At 44.4% G+C, this 19,738-nt stretch overlaps 1 protein-coding gene across 1 annotated transcript in view; it reads right to left on the reverse strand.

The window, feature by feature from the left end:
* Positions 1-16,255, reverse strand: part of Gng12 (G protein subunit gamma 12) — a 111,219-nt gene extending 94,964 nt beyond the window's left edge. Inside the window, exon 1 of the mRNA XM_051152242.1 lies at positions 16,173-16,255. The gene's annotated coding sequence lies outside the window, so the exon portion shown is untranslated. The remainder of the gene's footprint in view (positions 1-16,172) is intronic.
* Positions 16,256-19,738: the final 3,483 nt, after the last annotated feature.

The raw sequence follows: 19,738 nt of genomic DNA on the forward strand, positions 1-19,738 counted from the left end.
AGGTTTGTGATCATAACACTTCTCAAGGGATGTCTACTTTTGGGTTCTTCTGGAACCTGCTTGCTGTCCTGAGAGAGGGAGAAACACATATGGATCAGGAATTCAAGACAAGAAAAACCTTGTCTTGATAAGTCAGCTTGGCCCTGAACCCAGAACAGCAGACACCACACGAATGCAAATACCCCTAAGTGCCTCTCCTTAAAGTCACAGATGATTTAAATATGAAGGACATAAAATTCATGTTGAGCACAAAAACAGTTTCTAGTAAAAACTAAAGGCTCACATGGCCGTCATAGAACAGTTTGCTCCCAGGCTCTGTTATAACAAGGTGGTCAAGTGTTAATAGTCTCACAGAATCCCAAGATCCTGTCTTCTCTGAAAAAGTGCTTTCTAGATCCAGCAGCCACTAGGCCTCAGCAAGGGCACTCTGTGCATCTCCTGTGTTGGAAAAGAGGACACACATTCTTCCTCTGAGGGCATTCTGTTTTGTTTTTATACAACAGGATGTAGTAGCCATTTAAATGTGGAAGTTTCTGGTATGACCTCCACCTCCTTTAACAGGTAGATTACAGAAGGCCCAGCAAGTTTCAAGAAGGGGTTTGCAAGGAACATGCATCTGAGCTCAAAGGCTCCTCTTAGACCTCATACACAAATGAGAAAACCAAGCGGAGTAATTCATGGCTCTTAAGCAGCCAGGGACTGATTCTTTTCTGTCCTTGATCCCGGCCACAGAGCTACATATGGCTGCCCTACGAGGCTCTCTCTCACACTGAACCTTGCCTGAGCTTCACGGGGCCACTGCCTTTGGATCATACCCAGAAGGGCCGACTCCACAGGTCTGGGTGTGGCTGGGTGGTGTGATTTTTTTCAGTCACTCCCCACTGATGATGCCACACTGACAAGTGTGTGACCCACACCCTGGGAACCTCTGCTTCAGTTAAGCTGTTGGATCCTACTCCCTCCCTACAGTTCTAACTGAACAACACTCTTAAAAGAACACAAAGTCAAAAACTCTAAACTTCGTTCAAGCCAGGAGGGTTAAGGTCAGAGCCTTCCTGTGCGTTCAGCCCTCCCTCTGCCTGCCTACACAATAAAGGTTACAACACAAGCTGAGTGAGTAAGCAAGAACACGCTCCCCAGCAGAAGGAAAGAGGGAGAGAGGGTAGGAAGGGTTGTGTACCACAAAGTAGTCTGTGACAGACTCCACTGCACTTTGGACTTCTTAACCTGCATTCCAATGCAGAGCTCGACCTGGCTCCTCCTCCTCGACACTAATTAGTTACAAATCACTCTCAGAAGCCATGCCTTCTCTCACCTCCTCCACTCTTGGCAGCTACACCTGGCCACCATTCCCAGCCTCTCCCTAGGTTTCCAGGAGGACTCACACCCATAAATACCTTGGGCAGCTGGGAGGGAGCTGGGTCCTCCCGAAGGCTCTCCCTAAGGCTAGGTTCTTGCCCACTCAGCCATCCCAGGCTGGGTGAAGCCAAGTGACAAGGAGGGACTGAGCCAGGAGAACACCCACAAAGCTCCCAGTTCTTGGGGTTGAGTTGACAAGGCAATGCAAAGCCAGGAAAATAAGAGGCATGGGGGTTCTAATCCCATCTCTGCCATTTACCTGCCAGCTTTATGACTTTAGACAAATATCAGAAGCTATCCAGAAGTGCCTTAATTTCCCTATCTACAAGGCCAAAAAAAAAAAAACCCAACCAAACAAAAAGTTTTTAACCAATTCTTCCTGAAGCTTTTGAAAAGTACCAAATTACCAGTTATTTTAATTCAATACAAATTTTCTAGACACAAAGACTTATACATGATAAACATGGCTGTCCCTGTGAATGAAAAGAAAGTGCCACTGACTGAAGAGACACAACATATCTAGAAGACAGAAAATATAGGCAAAACTACCTAGCCTAATGTAGTAGTTAGTACACCGGTTGATAAGCTTCCCACAGTAAGTGCAGACAAGAAAAATATATCACTGTGCCCAGAGACGGAGTAAAGGAGAGTAAAGTTACACTAATTGATAAACGCTGATGTCAAGCGCTTTTTACACACACACACGCGCGCGCGTGTGTGCGCACGCCTCAGCACAATCTTGAGAGGGGCAGATGTTGCTAGCCTCAGGTCACAAACAAAAGGTCTCAGGGCTTGAGAGGAAGTCGCTCAACCCCACACTCGGCTGGAGTGTTAAAGCTAGGCTTCAGCCACTTGCTTCACATTAAGACCTGCATCTCCGTCTTCTACCACAGCTAAGGCATTCCTGACTCCTCCAACCCCCGCTCCAGGCAGGCTTGCCATCCTCGCACTGTCTTCACACTTCTTGCTCTGGACCTCCATTCCTCTCACTCACTTCAGGGACCTTAGGTCAGTGAGGAATAAATACATCACTGGTGCCTCACACACTTCTTAGTGGGTCATCAATCCACAGACTCAGGCTGGTTAGTTTCAGAAAAACTTTCTCAAAATTAATGGACTATCATCCTTGTGTCTTCAACTTTATGATAGGTGCTTAATATGTGTGTACAATAAACTCCAGAGAGAGAGAGAGAGAGTGTGTGTACAGAAACAAAACCACTTATTTCCAACTCACTGTGGAAGACCATTGTTGTAAAACGCAATAAAAATGATTTCCTATAAACCAGACAATATACAAATCCAGTTTTTAAAAAACTGAATTAAAAGACTGAATTTAACATTTCAAAACCGATGATGAAGCTGATACATAGATTGCGAATTGGATTGTCTTAATTTCTGTACTGATCTTGCTGCCTTCTGGAAGGGTGGAGTGAGGCTAATGTGAAAGCAGCAGGCTAGACCAGCTGGGCCTGCCACACAGAGGGCAGCTACTAACTACTGTTCATGGAGGGTTTGTACACCAAGCACGGCTGAATGAACCTCACTAGTAACTCCTTGTAAGCCTACAGTTTACCTGTGGGGTAGGTGCGACTGTCACCTCCATTTTATAGGTAGTGAAACTGAGACAAAAATGCTTAAAGTGATTCCAAGACTCCAGGGCTGGTAAGAAGGGTGGACCTGAACCTGGACAGGAAGTACTCTTACTGACAGGACTGGGGTGATTTGGGGAGCCCACTGAGTGTCATCCAGGAAGAAACCTTTCAGATCTTCATTTCGGAGAAATCACCTGGTGACAGTAAAGTGCGAAAGTCAGGCATGAGGCAGAGGCTGATTAGCAAGTGACCAGGGACAGGGCTGCCTGGAACAGAAGGAGGTGTCAGGGAGAGAGGAGATCCAGATAATTCAGGGGTTCAGAGTCGAACGTCATGGAGGGAAGGGAAGGTCCTGAAATGACCTCGAATGAAGCAAAAAGAAAAGCAGACTCAACGGGATGATGAGCTCAGCTTTCAACAATGTTCACCCGAATACAATTCTCTTGGCAAAATCTGTGCCAGATCCCTGAGTGTTTTGAGCTCAGGTAGCCTCTCTTTTTAATCTGGTTCTGCCTTTGCTATGGTACACTTAAAATGGTTTAAAAGGCAAGAATTTAAAAAATAAAATAAAATAAAAGGCAAGAATTAAAAATAGTTCCAAAACTTTCACCCTTTGAAGTCCTACAAAGCTCATGTCTGGGGCACAGGCTCCCAGCTCATTATAGCTTATCTGTGAACAGAGAATCTCTCTATGATGTCCTGATGGCATTTTCATTAAACCAAATTTCTTAGTTACTGTTCTACTGCTGTGAAGAGACCCCATGACCAGGGCAACTTACAGAAGAAAACATTTAACTGGGAGCTTGCGTGCAGTGTCAGAGGGCTAGGCCATGGTCATCACAGTGGTAAACAGACAGCAACATGGTGCTGGAGCAGCAGCATAAAGCTTTCCATCCTGATCCAGAGGCAGCATGCAGGAGAAAAGGCACTTGGCCTAGCATGGGCTTTGGAAGCCTCCGAGCCCGTGCCCAGTGACACACTGTCTCCACCAAGGCCACACCTCCTAATCCATCCTCAACAGTTCCACTAACTGGGGACCAAGGATTCACACACATGAGCCTGCTGGAGCCACTCTCATTCATGCTACCACATGGCTCAGAGGTGCGTGTGTTGTTTATCACTGCAGTCAGGCCTTATACATACTAGACAGGCACTTTCAATGAGATCCATCCCGGCCCTGTCATCTGGCTATTTGGACTGCCACTCACGCGTTCTTTTCTTGTGCTCACCAGTAAGCACCAAGCTTACCGTTAAGTTCAGGCTGGTCTTGGCAGAAGTATTACTTTGCATGGAGGTCTTTCCAGAGGTTCCTCATGAAGGTAACCAACCCTCTTACTCTCTTGACACCCATTTCTTAGCCCTCACTCCCAGTTCTCCGGCATTCACAATACTTAACCTGACCCGAATCAATAACAGCTAGTGTGGTTTTTACTAAAGAACTGCTCATGTCTTGTTTAAAGCCATTTCCCTACTAAACAGGCAACTGCTTTGTTGACTTAAGATCACTTGGATATTTAAAAAAACTTGGGGCCTTTGTCTCAGTGAATTAAACATTAAATAGCAAGGAAAAAAGAAGGGAGGCATCATTTATCTCCTTCCTAGCTGGCAGACCGCCCACTCCTGGGGGTATACAGCTCTCCTGTGGCACTTAATTTTATTTTATTGGGGGAGGAGGTTGAGGCAGGGTTTCTCTGTGTAGCCTTGGCTGTCCTGGACTCACTTTGTAGACCAGGATGGCCTTGAACTCACAGAGATTCACCTGCCTCTGCCTCCCTGAGTGCTGGGATTACAGGCGTGCACCACCAGTCTGGCTCTGTGGCACTTTCATATGCTATTCTCAGGGATAGTGAAGCCAAGCAACATGGAGCCATGAAATGTATGCCATGTTCAGAATCCTTTGTATGTGGGTTCATACTACAAACCTCACTACCACTGATGGCTGCACCCTTCCAAACCTACTTCCTCCCCTGTATGGAGCCAGTGCACCTTACCTCATGTTCCTACAAGGAGTAAGAATGTGTCTTAGTACATGCCGACCATGCCTAGTACATGCTTAAGTACTCTGTTATCATCAAGTTTATTGCTAGCAAAATATACTCTCTCAGTTGGGGCTTTGACCAATGCACTGGGATTAAAGGTGTTAGGTCGTATGGCATGAATGAAGATTTACAGATGTCTTTCTTCTGTACACACAAAGAGCCGAGAACCAGCCTTAATTGTTCTGTGTATCCTGCACACCTCATACATTTATAATTTTAGGATGGTATAATGCTTGTAAGAAATTGTATGTTTTAAGAGCAAAAGAACCTGACACTGACACTGGATCAGACCTGACAGGATTCACTCCTCTCAGTATGCTGGACACTGACATCCTGTATCCTTCATGTTCCAGCACCAAGTGCTTCAGTCGCTGTTCCTAATCAGAACAGGATGGCTCCCAGGACAGCTTCTAAGAAAGCTTCTGATCCCAATTGGTCCAGATTTTCAACCTGTCCCACACAGGACTTCTATTAAGCCTGGAATTTCTCAACATTTAGAAACTGGTCCACAAATGCTACTTCTAGCTTGTTTAACCATTTTCTCCAATTTTATTTAGGCCCTTAAAAGGTATTATTCGTCCCAAATCAGCCAGAAGAAACCTTAAGAGAATGATGCCCCATTTCCCTTAAGGGAGGTTGAGTAGGTTTTTGGTTAGTTGCTTTCTTGGGCTATAGATGCTTATTTTCATTGGGAGTTGGTTATATGTTACTATTGGTCTTATTCAGAGAGAAAACAAGGTTGGACTCAGGGATGTCTCTCTTTTCCTTTATCTTTCTTTCTTAGGTTTGGAGATAGGGGCTGAAAAGAAAGAAGGGGGAATATGAATATAGAAATAAATAGGGATGATAGGACCAAAAAGTAATTATTGAGTCTACTCCTCAACTTAAGGCCTTAATTGTTACTCACAAGGTTCATTGGTAGTCACTGGTATAAAATTTTGCATATTGATGCAAAATAAGTTTAATTTTGATACATTGGTATAGAATTCAAATTTAAGATTATTCTTCATACACAAGAAATATATATATGTATATATATATATACACACACACACATATATATATGAGTATTGTACTCACACAACTCAAGTAGAATATATGGTTTGCCTCCAATACTTTGAAAGTGCTATTGCAAGCTGTTTAGGATAAGTAAGAAATACAAGTTAATTGTTAGTTGATCAAATCATGGTCATGTCAATTACTAGTCTATTTTCATCATGTGAATATACTTCCTAGGTGTAACATAATGATATGACTTTATAGGCAAGGTAAAATAGTTAGATAAGTTCTTCAAAAACCCCAGAGACCTACAGAATATGGCATTTAAAGATGTTTTTATTATTTTAAAGATTCATTGACAATAAGACAGGTTAACTCCTGGCAATACCTAGCCTACCTCAAAGAAGATGATGAGCATCAAAGAACCTCCTTATGGAGGTGGCAAACAAGCCACCAGGCAAAATGTCCTCATTTTGGCTACAGACAGAATTCTGCCTAAAAATTGGCAAGCTTGAATGCAGGTAGTGTTGACGGGCAAACTCTGCCAAGACAGGATAAGCAAGTCCTCAATAGCTCCTGCCTCACAAATATGTCTGTCAGATATATTGGGCCAGAAGACTGAAGATGACCCTCCAATTTTAGAGAGAGTCAGGCAGCAAACTGTCTCTGTCATTTTTTTCACTTTGGAAGCTGCTAACCTGTACTTCCTGTTTACTCAGGTAATTAATTTTATTCCTTCTCAAGTCTCTGATGGAGGTGAAAACCAGATAGTTTAGTTTTACAATTAAGCTTAGTTGTTTAGGGGTTAAGATGATTTTAGGTCTAGATGTTTTAAGTTGATAGAGATGAGATATGATAGATATTGATTTACATTCAGAATTTTAGACTCACCAAGATAGGAAAGATGTTTTCTTTAAGGTTACCAGATACAAAATAGCCAAGACACTATAAATGTAACATTAACAAAACGCCTGATTGTTTCATGGTTCTTCTTGCTGATGCAGTTTATTTTATATATGTGAAATAATATAAATGTATATGTAAAAAAAAAACAAAAAATATTTTTAAAAAAATCAAACAGAACAGCCCAATACAAGGACCAAAGAAATAAACAAATTTGACCTGTATGACCTTTGTAGAGAAACAAATATGTGAAAAATTCTAGACTCCTAAAAAGGTTTTATAGGAAATATCATCGGAATCTACATGATTTAATTTGTTTTCACTCTCCCTACACACCCACAACCCCCCACCCCCATGTGTGAGTGTATGTCTGTGTTGTATGTCTGTGTGTATTTGAGGTGAGGTGAGCAGGAGGAGGAGACATTCAGGAAGATAATTTTTCATGGCTTTGGAGCAGCCACACGTTAATAACACCATTAGCTGAAGACTGTAATTCAGACATTAGCAAATGCAGCAAAACCATCCTTTGTACTTTTCTTGACTCTGTACTAATGATTTGGCAGCCCACTCCACCCAGGCCCACATCCTTAAGTCTGTAATTAAGAAATCCTGACAGACTATACACATGAAGAAAGGTTACAAAGGCCCACAGGAGAACCTGCCAGCCTAGACAATGTCCAAAGGGCCCATAATTAACTCAAACCTCCACTTCATTTCTAACTGTGAAAAAAAAAAAAAAGTAAACTGTCATTTCCCACCAACTAGATTAGCAAAATAAAAAGGAACCAACACTCCTCTTACTGGTGGTCCATGAAGAGCATGCTGAGTCAGTACTTAGCAAAGGTGACCACTGAGCCCAGCGGCCAGCAGACCACTTCTGGGAGTCGGCCTTAGGTACTCCAACAGTTAAACAAAATGATTTACTCATTAACCTGTCTTTACAGCACTGTCAGAACAAAGGGTTAGATACAGCCCACAGCTCCAGTGGGAGAGAATGGACTGTGAAGCATCCACACAGTGGACAACTGATGCAACTGAGAGAGAAGCTATCTCAGTACACTTATCAACACGCTGCCAGCTTAAAACATCAAAGCAGACAACAGTATAGGGACCATCCACATGAAAGAATGGGAAGAAACGCAACATACACATGCATAATACCTTAAATATACAAGTTAATACCTGTAGCTGGTATGGAAAAGCCTCCCTGATAGTGGCATAGAAGCAAGTTTTAATATTTTTCATTTCTACTATGATTGTTAAACTTTGGGAAAAAATTTTTAATGAAGAGGTTGTTCCTAGAAGTATGAAAAATAGGGTAAGATTAACTTAGAAAAACAAAACAAACAAACCAAAAAATAAATCTAAGGAGTTTGACTAGGAGGGGGATTAAGGAACCAGGTGTGTAAGCAACAAGTTCTCAGGCCAAAGTCTGTAAAGTCAGAGAGACTCGGTCCAGAGTCCAGTAGGTGAGCACAGTGATTGTGGACAGGGTGACTTCTGCCCTTCTGGGCGTGGGCGGACTGCAGTCGCTGTTCCGTATTGTGGCCAGAAGGAAGTCAGGGCAGTGCAGGTAAGTGGGAGGCAAAGGCCAAACGCCTGTACTACCTCCCAGGCAGCATGCCAGGGGTGTTTATTTGCTCTTTGGACTAAGTAGGAGGTGAAGCATGCTGCTCCTGGGCTATGCAGGCTAAACAGGAGGCAAAGCACACACAGATGCTTGGGCACAAGAGTTTTCTGCAACTTTGAAAACTGAAATCACACTGAAATGTAGCAAGTGAGCCTGCTTCCATAAGGGAGTCCGATAAGGGATTGTCATCTGCTGCTTCTGCTTTGGGAATCCAAGGCTGAAGACGACTGACTTTCTTTAACCAAATTAAGAGTGAAAAATATTCACTCTTCTAGACATACATGCTGGCTTATTTTCACAAGGTGCTCTGTGCTGAAGGGCAGAATACAGAGCAGCCGGTTTACCCTCACACAGCGCCTGACAGCTACACCCACCGAACAAGGCTCTGCTCTCACCTGCTGTCTCATCCCTCCCAAAACGTGCAGAAAGAGGAAGCTAATTCTGACAGTAAATTGAAGAAGCTGCTTAAAAGAGAAAACGTTAAGAGCCAGCTGGCAGTACGGGAGACACAGATAAACTCCTGATGGCTCTGGCACCAGCATTCCTCACTTCTCTCCTAAATTAGAAGTCCACCCCCCAAAAAAAGAAGCAGTTCCAAAGGCTTTTATAGCCAAACAAGAGGGCCATGTCTGTCTAATACCTAACACGAGTCTCTCCCCGCACCCTAGCCGTTCCTAAGACTCCTTTCCCTGCATCAGACAGACACTGGGGGCACTTTAGGATGCACAAATGATTGCAGAGGAGTGCATAAGCTGTTCCCAGCTCGGCAAGTATTAGGTGATCCCAGGACTGCTGCTGTGAAATCAACACTAGACAATGTCAAGGCACTCAAGTCTTTAGCTGCCCCTTAAGGAATGGTGAAGCCAAGAGGAAGAAGTCATTAAAAAAAATCTGGGGGGTTCTGCTCAAACTATGGCACCAGCCAAGGACAATACGTGCAGTAAACATCAAACCCCTACCCAGATCTAGCCAATGGACAGGACATTCTCCACAGCTGAGTGGAGAGTGGGGTCTGACTTCCACACAAACTCTGGTGCCCCATATTTGACCACGTTCCCGGATGGGGAGGCCTGGTGGCACTCAGAGGAAGGATAGCAGGCTACCAAGAGGAGACTTTATACCCTATGAGCATATACAGAGAGAGGAGATCCCCCTCAGTCACAGACATAGGGGAGGAGAGTAAGGGGAAAATGGGAGGGAGGGAGGAATGGGAGGATACAAGGGATGGGATAACAACTGAGATGTAATATGAATAGATTAATAAAATAGATTTTAAAAATCTGTGTACCACTGAAGGTGTGATTCCCAGAATACAATGACATTTCCTTTTTTGATCAAATAGACAGTGGCTTACACAACTTGCTGGCGCACATTCAGGGAGCACGGCCTTACTTCTTCAGTCCTCTGGCATTTCTTAAGTTTCTACCATGTGGCACATTCTACAGCTTAGGGCATTTAGAAGGCTGCTGTAGCTGTTCAGCCTTTGAGAGGCAGGGCTATTGCCAGACCCTGCACTTCTCTGAGTTAGGAAAACAAAGACCACCACCACCACCACCAAACCCAAGTGCACTGGAAAGAAACACCTCTACATCCCAGAATAATCCTACTCCAGTACATGGTTTTGTTGTGTTGGATGTGTGTTGTTATTTATTTAGTCTTTGGTGGTGTGAGGAGGCTCTTTTTTTTTTAAAGACAGGGTCTCATTGTATAGCCCTGGCTAGCCTGGAAATCACTATGTAGCAGACCAGGTTGCTCTAAATTTTCTAGCAATCCTCTTGCCTCTGCCTCTAAGTACTGAAATTGTAAGTTTATACTGCCATGACCAGTTTGGCTTGCTTTTTTTTTTTTTTTTTTTTTTTTTTTTTTTTTTTTGTCTAATTTTCCAGGGAATCTGGTGGACAAAATTTGAAATTACCATGAGCTTGAGATCTGAGTCAATGCACCCCAGTGGGAACTAATACTTTAGTGTCCAGCGGTCAGGAGTATCCGCAGCAAAGTAGACAGCTGAAGGTCCTCAACCACTGAAGTGTCCCCGTGACCGTCTTATGGGGGCTTGTACACAGTCATGCTGTGTGAAGGCTCTCCAGAGAGCCTTTGAGTGTAGATGATGGCAATGCAGTCTGTGCTCCAGGGAGCCCTGGTAACTACACCCACTCAGGTCCAACCTGGACTCAAACTTCTCTTCTCAGCCAGCCAAATGTCTACCGCATGCATGACCTTGTCTTCAAGAGGAATGATAACAGCCTATTCCACAAGGAAGGTCACAGAATACAGGGATTGCTGACTGACTCCCTGGCCCCAGAGTCACAAACTTAAAATCAACATGGGGAAAATCAAATGGGGGGAAAAAATACAAGTTCTTAATAACTCATTCACTCATTCAGCCAGGCCCAGAAACAAACAAACCAAAAAATTCTTTTAGCTACAATCTTCGGGAACTGCTCAAAGTAACAAGTCTGAAAGGGCTGCAACACCCTGGTTCACTGTTCTGTAACCTTCTGAAATGCAGACCTACTTGAGGAAAAAAAAAAAAAAAAAAAAAAGACAAAGTCCCTCCTTGTGCCAGGACAGCAACCAGACACTCGCAGCTAAGTATTTTTATGACTCGCAATAAAACCTGCCATGACAAACCAAACATTTCAGTGGCACTAGGAATGATTTTCAAGAGAGACTTGGCAGCGGATGGAATAATCTAGCTGGGAAGTCATCTTCAGTTCAGTCGCTTCTACCCTCTAGCCAGCTCCAAGCTGCTTGCCCTTGCCCTCTGGAGAAAATACAGGATGCTGCGTACACCTGCTGGCAGGGGCTTCTTTGGAACAGAACTTTGCAGGCCAGTTCTCTTCTGCCCAGTCAAGGCTTCCTCTGGGAACTGTGGGAAGACTGGCCTCGGACTGTACCTCAGGCCTGCGGGGTCTCAGATGTTATGTGGGGCACTAACTGCCATGGCTGAAGAAGTAGTGCGCTGACAGAGAGGCCCCTGTGCTTCTCTTCTGGTTACTTTTTTCACTCATGTAAGAAGCCCTGACCGGCGTACCTCTCTTGATGTACAGCTTTCCAATGTACATGCCCCCATTAAGCGCCATGTGCTCTCGCCCCTCTGACTGGATGGGCCTCTCCTATGACTCTTGGCAGAGTGCTCAGTCGGCTGTGGAATTATAACAACTCCGGGGAAATTTTTTTTCTCTACCCTTGAGGTTTGAATGCTTAAGAAACATCAGCCTCCTGTGGGCGCTGGTGAGAACTGGGCAGGACCTGGACGCTGAAAAGCCTGAGGAAGGGCCCAGGGTGGGTGGCAGCAGTCACGGTTTGTTTATCCGACGTTATTATTAGCTTCCGTGCACCCGTTTCTTCCTCATTCCTGCCATCCGGGGCAGGCTGGAGGTGCTCTGTGTCAAGGCAGCGTGTCAAGGCAGAAGAGACCTGGATCTGCCAAGTCCCAACTTCTGTGAACTCTGACTTGGCTTCTAGGCAGCTCCTTCTTACCTTCTGTGGACATCTAACGTCTTCCGTGGTGGCAGATCCATTATCGCAGCACTTGGGAGGCGACAGCACAAGGCCCAGAAGTCCAAGGCCTGACTGAGTAGCAGTGTATAGAACCACTTAGCATGAACAAGGCCCTACATTCAATAGCCAGTCTCTCTCTCTCTCTCTCTCTCTCTCTCTCTCTCTCTCTCTCTCTCTCTCTCACACACACACACACACACACACACACACACACACACACACACACAGAGAATATCTCTTACAGAGATAAACTTAAAAACTTTTGAAGGGCTTCCCATTTACTTCCTATTTATTTCCCACTTGCAAAAGTTGGGTTTTTTTTTTTTTTTCCTCCAAGACAACAAAATCCCTGCTAAATGCAGCTATAAGCCAGAATTTATTTTGAGTAACTATTACAAAAGCATTTTTATTTGTAGTATGTACAAGCTTACTGGGGAAACTGGAAGAAAAATGGAGGAATCCATTTGCCTGTATTTTCCCTAAAGTCTTTACAAAAATGCAGAGCTAGCTGTATTTTTTTAAAACTGTAATAATGTACTATATTTGTACCTGTCTTTCAACTCTGTAACCTAGAACAGACTTCGTGCAGAGTTACCGATTAGAAAGGAAAATGAAATTAAGATCTAGAATTAATTTGCTTAGTGGGTATAACAATCCATTTCATATTTAAAAAAAAAAACCAAAATATTAGTGCCTAACCACTGTATAGTTTCTTACTTCGTAAGTACAACTTGGCAGGAACTTTTGGATAACAATAGCCTTTTGGGATTTGAGAGGAATAAGAAAAATTTTTGTGGCCATTTTCCTGTTATAAAGTAATGCATTCTTATTATTTGTACAAAGATGTATCAATGTTAACTTATTGAATGTTAAGCAATGTTCTGCATGGTCTACATAGACAAATTCCTTGTTCCTCACAACCCCAATAAAACACAAGGAAATTAACTAAGTTGTCTGATCTACATACCTAGGAACATAAGCCAGCAATCCATCATTATGCTGTAATGTTCTAGGGGTAAAAGCAAGCAATAATTTGCTCAATCAAGTCTTTCACTACATCAGAGCACAATGCCACAGGCCCCAAAACAATTCATAGTGAACACTGTACCCTTTATACTTGAAATCATTGTAAACCAGCATTTGTGTCAGTCACTGACATGGCTGATCCTATGCATCTGATGTGCATTAAGAAAGAAACAGATACTTAAAGGGGTCTGTTTGTAAAGTAAAAACTTTTTTTTTCAATTTTGTAAATTTTAGCAGATGATTCAGTGACTCTATGAGTTCATTCCCTGAATTAACTAGCTATCTACTCTCAAAAAAAATTTAAAATAAACACAATTAGTCTCCATTTCTTATGGCTTATCTGCTGGCCTTGGACAGCCACACACATAAACGCAAACAACTACATACTCTTGGATTATACCTTTTCAAACTTTAAAAGTCATACTTCATGAAAGATAAATTTTACTTCTGTTTTTTATTTATTTTTAATTTTCTATCCAAGGTTAACCAATTTAACTATTTGAAATAAAAATTCTCTTTATATTTAAAAGCTAGCTTACCTAGCCCTAAAAATATTATATATACAAGAACACCGAAAGTATTATTAAAATTACTGGTCCATTAATCATTATTGTTCATACTGCTGTGGTAGAAACAGAACATATAAGCTTACACACACACACGAGAGTCTGGTCAACTTTCTAGGTTTTTTGAGGAAGATCTCATTCTACTCCGGGCTAGCCTGACACTCAAACTGGCTTTGAACTCAAAGCAATTCTCCTGCCTCAGCTCTGCCAACTGCTGAGATTACCATGCCAGCATTCATCATTCTTTGGAACTTAGCATTGTGATATCTTGCATTTCCAGAAGGTTGTAGGTATTATGGTTTATCGAGCACCCTGCTGCCTGAGTAAACTAGGTGACAAAGAAGAAATGTGATCATTCTAAGCACTCAATGTAGTTTAGTTCCAATTTGCGTTTTCCAAAGACTAGCTGATGCACTTTCATCAAAACTCTAGGAAGAGACCAGACCACTACTACCCTAATTAACAGATCAGATTGAAAAAGGCTAAATATATCCTCACCTTGGCCTGTCTGACAAGAAAGCCTACATAGTCAGTTGCTGTTAAACTGTTTCTCACCCCAGTCAGGGCTCAGAAAAACTTAGCTCTAGAACTGACCTTTCCAGGCAAGGCCTATACTAAAATGAAACAAACAACAAAACCCACCTAATGAAAATGTGGCATAGTTTGGGTTTTTTTTTTTCCCCCTGTGAGATCCTTTGCTCTCACAAACATGAACACCTTGCAAGTCTGTAACAAGTGAGAACGGCAACCCAACTGTCAGAGAATTTGTTTTTCAAATAAGCTCAAAGCTTTCCGCACAGGTGACTTGCAGCCTCTTGTGAGACACAGATCTTCATTTGTCCATGGGTCTATACAAACCTAAGGGCTACCCACTGCAAGGTTCTACACCTACTAAAATGCTGTGCTAAATACAAGCACATCGTGGTTACTATTCAGCCCTCACTGGAGGACCAGGGGTTTACAGTGCTGGCTGACGGCTAAGAAAGGCAAAGGGTCTGAATAGTTTATCTAAAAGTCCACTTAACAATCTACAATTGGTTGCTTTCTAAAATGTGATTGGGAGGAAGGTGGTGGTCAATGTGAGTGGTTTGAAAGAGGGTAAGAGGATATACAGGTCTGAAACAGACAATAATAAAGAAAAAAATTAAAATGTGAGAACCATATGTTTATTTACTGGAAAATCCTCTTTCTGACATATACATTTTTTTTTCTAAAAATGGGGGAGGACCTCCTTACTTGAAAGTGACTGCTTCACAAACAGTAAATTTAACCTCGCTGTTCTAGAGTGACCTGCTTTCCCAGCTTCCCTAGGGAAGGGCTGCAATCCAGCGGTAATTTACATCCATGGTCTGAAAGTGCCAAGCAATGGTGCAGCAGGGTGACCAGCGCTCTTAAAAACAAAGCCAAGCTTTTGCTTTAAAAATTGAGAACACACAGGCACAGAGCTTGGCTCTGACAACATCCACAAGATTCATTATAGACAGTCTACTCAGGAGACGCTACGATCGCCCCAGGAAATATAAACAGTGTCCAAAGACAGCCGAGAGGAGAGGAAATAACTGAACGGAATGAGTCGAATCATGTGAAGTCCGTCCAACAAGGCCTAAGACATCCCCAGTGCTCCCACTGGGAGCCGCGGTTAAACGTGTCCTGGCACATGGGCACAGACCTCCCCTCCAGCTCCAGCGTGGGGATTCTTCCTTCCTTTTCCACTTGTTTGTGCACAGCCACGCCCGCACAGGAGGACCACGAGCCCGAAGGCCTCGGCAGATCCTTCCAGCTGATTTCCAGTTTGCTTAAAGTTTAACAAGAATCACGGCTCCCTTCACGAAAGTTATGAATGATTTAAGTCAAGTTTACAAGACATTCCCGGCCATGATAAATGAGTGTCAGGAGACACAAGCAATGGCGTCTTTAAAAGAGGTTTAATGGACAGGCCCTAACTAAAATGAAGACGAGTTCCTCTAACCCAGGGGCTAAAGTGTCTCGCGCTACAATTAAAAAAAAAAAAAAAAGCACCTGAGGCACAAGTTTGAACTCCGACCTTCCTGTTCGAGTCACCGCCGCCGGGTCCCTTGTGGAGTGTCACCACCGAGTTCTCTCCTTCCCCGCCGCCACCCCGTCGTCCCCTCCCCCCCAGTGAGGACCCAGCACTGAGGCTACCAATCCACGCGCGTCCTGAGATCTGCGCGGGGAGTAGAGGGGCGTGCGTGGCGCCCCCCATGACCCGCTCCTCCCGCACCTCCACGAGCTAGGCGGCCACTCCAGGGCCTCTCGCCCTCCAGGCAAGGCCGGACTGGGCAGCTGCGGAGACCCAGCCTCCGGGGGTCACTCGCGCTCCTCGGGCTCTCGTGTCCGTGGGTCGCGGCGGCGGGCCTCGCTCCCAGTCCCGTCCCGCGGCCCAGGGCGTCCGCAGCCCGCGCTTCCTTCCTCCGCTCCCTCGCTCCGGTCCGCTGCCAGCTCGGGGAACCCGCAGGTGGCCCCGAAGTGGCTGCGGCCACCCCGTCCCGTCCCGGTCCCCGCGGCCCGTTCCCCGCGCTCGCTTGGCACTCACTCGCTGCCACCGCCGCCGCCAGCGCCGCCAGAGAGTCGGTCTCTCCGCGCTCCGGGACCGTCCGACCTCTCCTCCCCACTCCGCTCCGGCTCCTCCCCGCGCGCGTGGGCGGGGCGCGCGGTCCGGTAGGCGGGGCCACTGCCCGCCACCCCCCTCCGCTGGGGCTCGTGGGCCCCGGACGCCCTCGCCACGCCCTGCCGCGGCCGTCGAGTGTAAGGACACTCGTGCCCGGGACAGGGTTGGTGCATCTCGTCACGGTGCTGCGGACCCGACACCCGCGGGAGGCCACCACCTTACACAACACACTCACACCGCCCGAATTCTCTGCAGTCCCTGGGATGCGAAGATGAGCTCTGCCAAACCCCTACAACAAAAGTGAGGCTCTGGTCCAGAAAGGTCTGAGGGAAAGGCCACCGTCACATTTAAAGGGTTCTGGGACGTTGTTTCCCAGAAATGGAGGTCACAGTCAGATTGTTAAACGTGAAGTACATACTCTACCATGCCTTAACCCTCGATCCCTGTGAAATTTGTGCTTCTGAATGCCCCAAACTTGGCAGAGTTCTTTCTGCGTAATAAATTAATGGGATCAGGTTGGTTGTTGTTGTTGTTGTTGTTTTGATATGGACTTAGAGCTTAGTAGATTGAAGGGCCAGTTTTGCTGCTATAATAGCTGCTTCCAGCCACTCAAGGAACGAAGCACCTGTTGCATGTTAACATTATGCTGTGCTGGATAAGGAGATAGCAACCCACGAGAGGCTTGCTTGAGTTCAGTAGAGATGGGTGTGCAGAAATAGTGATACTCAGCAGTCGGCTAGATTACTCCCCGGCATCTGCTTTCTCGTTTAAAAACGTTGAGATAGAAGGCCAAGGTGGGTCACTAAGAACCGACGTCGGCAGTGGTCACTTTTTGAAGTGGTGCTAATGTTGGAAGGAAGGAAGGAAGGAAGGAAGGAAGGAAGGAAGGAAGGAAGGAAGGAAGGAAATAAAGACAGATAAAAAGATGGGAGGCAAACATTGAAGGTTGTGGCGGCTTGGGAGGGGAAGTTGGGTGTGATCAAGGTACATGTATGAAATTGTCAAATAAATAAAAGACCGTTTAAAACACACGAATATTTGGCATAAAAAACACACGCATCGAGTGAGGATGTTACTGCGGAGTTTCAGCTGCAGAAGAGAAGCGGGTCCTTGGAGCACTGGGATCTAGGCACTGAATCCCACCGAAGGCACTGAACTCAACTCCTGTTACACTCTTAGTCAAATATGCCTTGCTTGAGTGTGGTGTGAGCAGCTCCGAGAGGACGTCCTTGCTGAGGTGCAAACCAAAGCCCGTCTGTCCTTTGTGTCCTACTTTGTACAGCTTGAGGAAAACACTTGGTTGATTCCGCTAGTGACAGTTCAAAGATGCATCCCAAACAGGCCTGACATATGAATTGACTCTCATTATATAGTACAGTTAAGCATTTTCATGTACTTTTAATTTTTCTCTCACTCATCTGTAACAAAAACAACCAAAGTGGCTCGTTAAAGAATGTCTGGTTTAGTGCTCTTCAGATTGTAACCACACAACAGTCTATACGCTGTTATATGCACAAGGAGAGAACAGAAATCCAAGATCGTGTGCAAATGTCTGAAGAAATTGGCTATTGAAGTTAAGTCATTTGAAGTGTGGCTTTCTATTTTGTGTCCTCCCACTACCGCTACACTATTCATTTTGAATTTCTTTTCTTTTCTTTTCTTTTTTTTTTGTACTAAAATAACAGCCTGCAGCAAATTAAGAATAAAATGCAGTTAACCATGTATACCTGTGGGGTCTGCAGCCTCAGATTCAACTCCAGAAAATATTTGAAAACAAAATTGAGACTGTTCTGAACAAGTTTTTTTCACCTTTACTTCATTTATTATACAGTATAACAAAGATTAATATTTACATTTTAAAGGACTACATAAATAAATCTTGGAATGATTAAAACATCATACGTAAGATGTTATAAGTTATATGCAAATACTATGTGATTTTATATGAGAGTTTTATATGGAGCATGGTCCTGGAACCAATCGCCTGTGGGCTGAGGGACAGCTGTACGACAGTGAGCTGGGAAGTTCTGATCATATTAGCCAAAAGGCAAGAGCAGTAATTGCTAACATTTAACTAGTACTTCCTGTGTGGCAGATGTTGCTTTAAGAGCCTTACATATATTGAACCCTTTTCCTTCTCCTAGCAACCCCAGCAGGTAGGCACAGAAAACTCAAACTACTCAGTCTGAAGGGGGGCAGAGTTGGGTTTTAAATGTGGTGTGTGTGTGTGTGTGTGTGTGTGTGTGTGTAGTATTACATATACTTATGTTTGTATGGTTTATATGGTTATATAAGTGAGTATATACCTTTTTGGTTAGTAATTCCACTCATGAAGTCATGTTTTGGTCATCAAGAATTCTTTTTTATTTTTTCCTGTTCATAATGACATATATGCCCAATCCCAGCAATTTCTCTTGGCATTTGGTCTGACCCCTTGCAACCCTTTTCCAGCTTTGTGAACACTGATTTTAACTGCACTGCTTTACCTGCCTGCCAGCATCTGCATCTCGTGATCAAACTACCACCCTCAGCTTCAGGTCGTCCTTTGCCCGGGCACAAAACAGTTGGAAGTGCTTGGTGATTAGTGTGGAGGGAAAAGTACTTCGTTTGTTTTGACCCTCACTGGAATAACTTGAGGCTGCATCTCTGCCATCAGCAGCACCCCCTGAGGGAATTGGGTAAGAGTCTCCCCTTTTCTCCAGCACTTTGGTTAGTAATGAGCATCACATCTCCTTCCCTTGCCTTTCTCACTCTTCCCAGCTCCACTTCCTACTCCCCTTTTCAATTTTTTTGGGAACACATCCTAACCAGGACCTGCGATATGATTTATGTGACTCAGTACAGAATGAAAAATGCTCAAAATTATTTAAAACTTTTAGAATGGTATGGCTGGGCATTAAGTCGAATCTAGGCTCCCGTGTGCTGCACAGGTGTGTAACCGTCCTTCGTACGTTAGTGAAGAAGCTGGCCTAGATCCCAAGCTTCACCTGAGTCTTTCTTCATCTCCAGCTCTGCTTCTAGAGACTCTCAAGCTAAAAGAACAGCTCTTAAAGCAGCAATAAGCACACGTAGTTACCAGCGCACTTGTCTGTATAAGCTACCAGCATGTCACATCTCAAAGGAAGAATTATGTTCTCGTAGGTAGAGCTACGGCCACAGAAAGCACTAGAGTCATCCAGAATGGTCTGGATTAATGAGGTGAGAAAATGAATTTCAGCCATGATTCTTTCTGCCTGTCACTCAAGTGGAGTATCCCAGAAATGCCTTTTCTGAAGATGTTCTGGTGGTGATTGGTTAACAGAGATACCTGTAAAGAAGCAAGATGGGCAGTCCTGGTTGGAAGGACAAGCCCCTCTCAATGCAGAGACAGCTGCGGCCTCAGCTGAGCCTACAGCCTGGTCCAGGACTGAAGCTGGGAGAGTCTTCAGAGTTGGCCTGAACTGAGTTCATGGTGTTGACCTTTGTGTTCTGCTATTCTGTTTTTTTTTTTT

Source organism: Acomys russatus, chromosome 10, assembly GCF_903995435.1.
Source record: "Acomys russatus chromosome 10, mAcoRus1.1, whole genome shotgun sequence".
In the NCBI taxonomy this organism is placed as follows: Eukaryota; Metazoa; Chordata; class Mammalia; order Rodentia; family Muridae; genus Acomys; species Acomys russatus.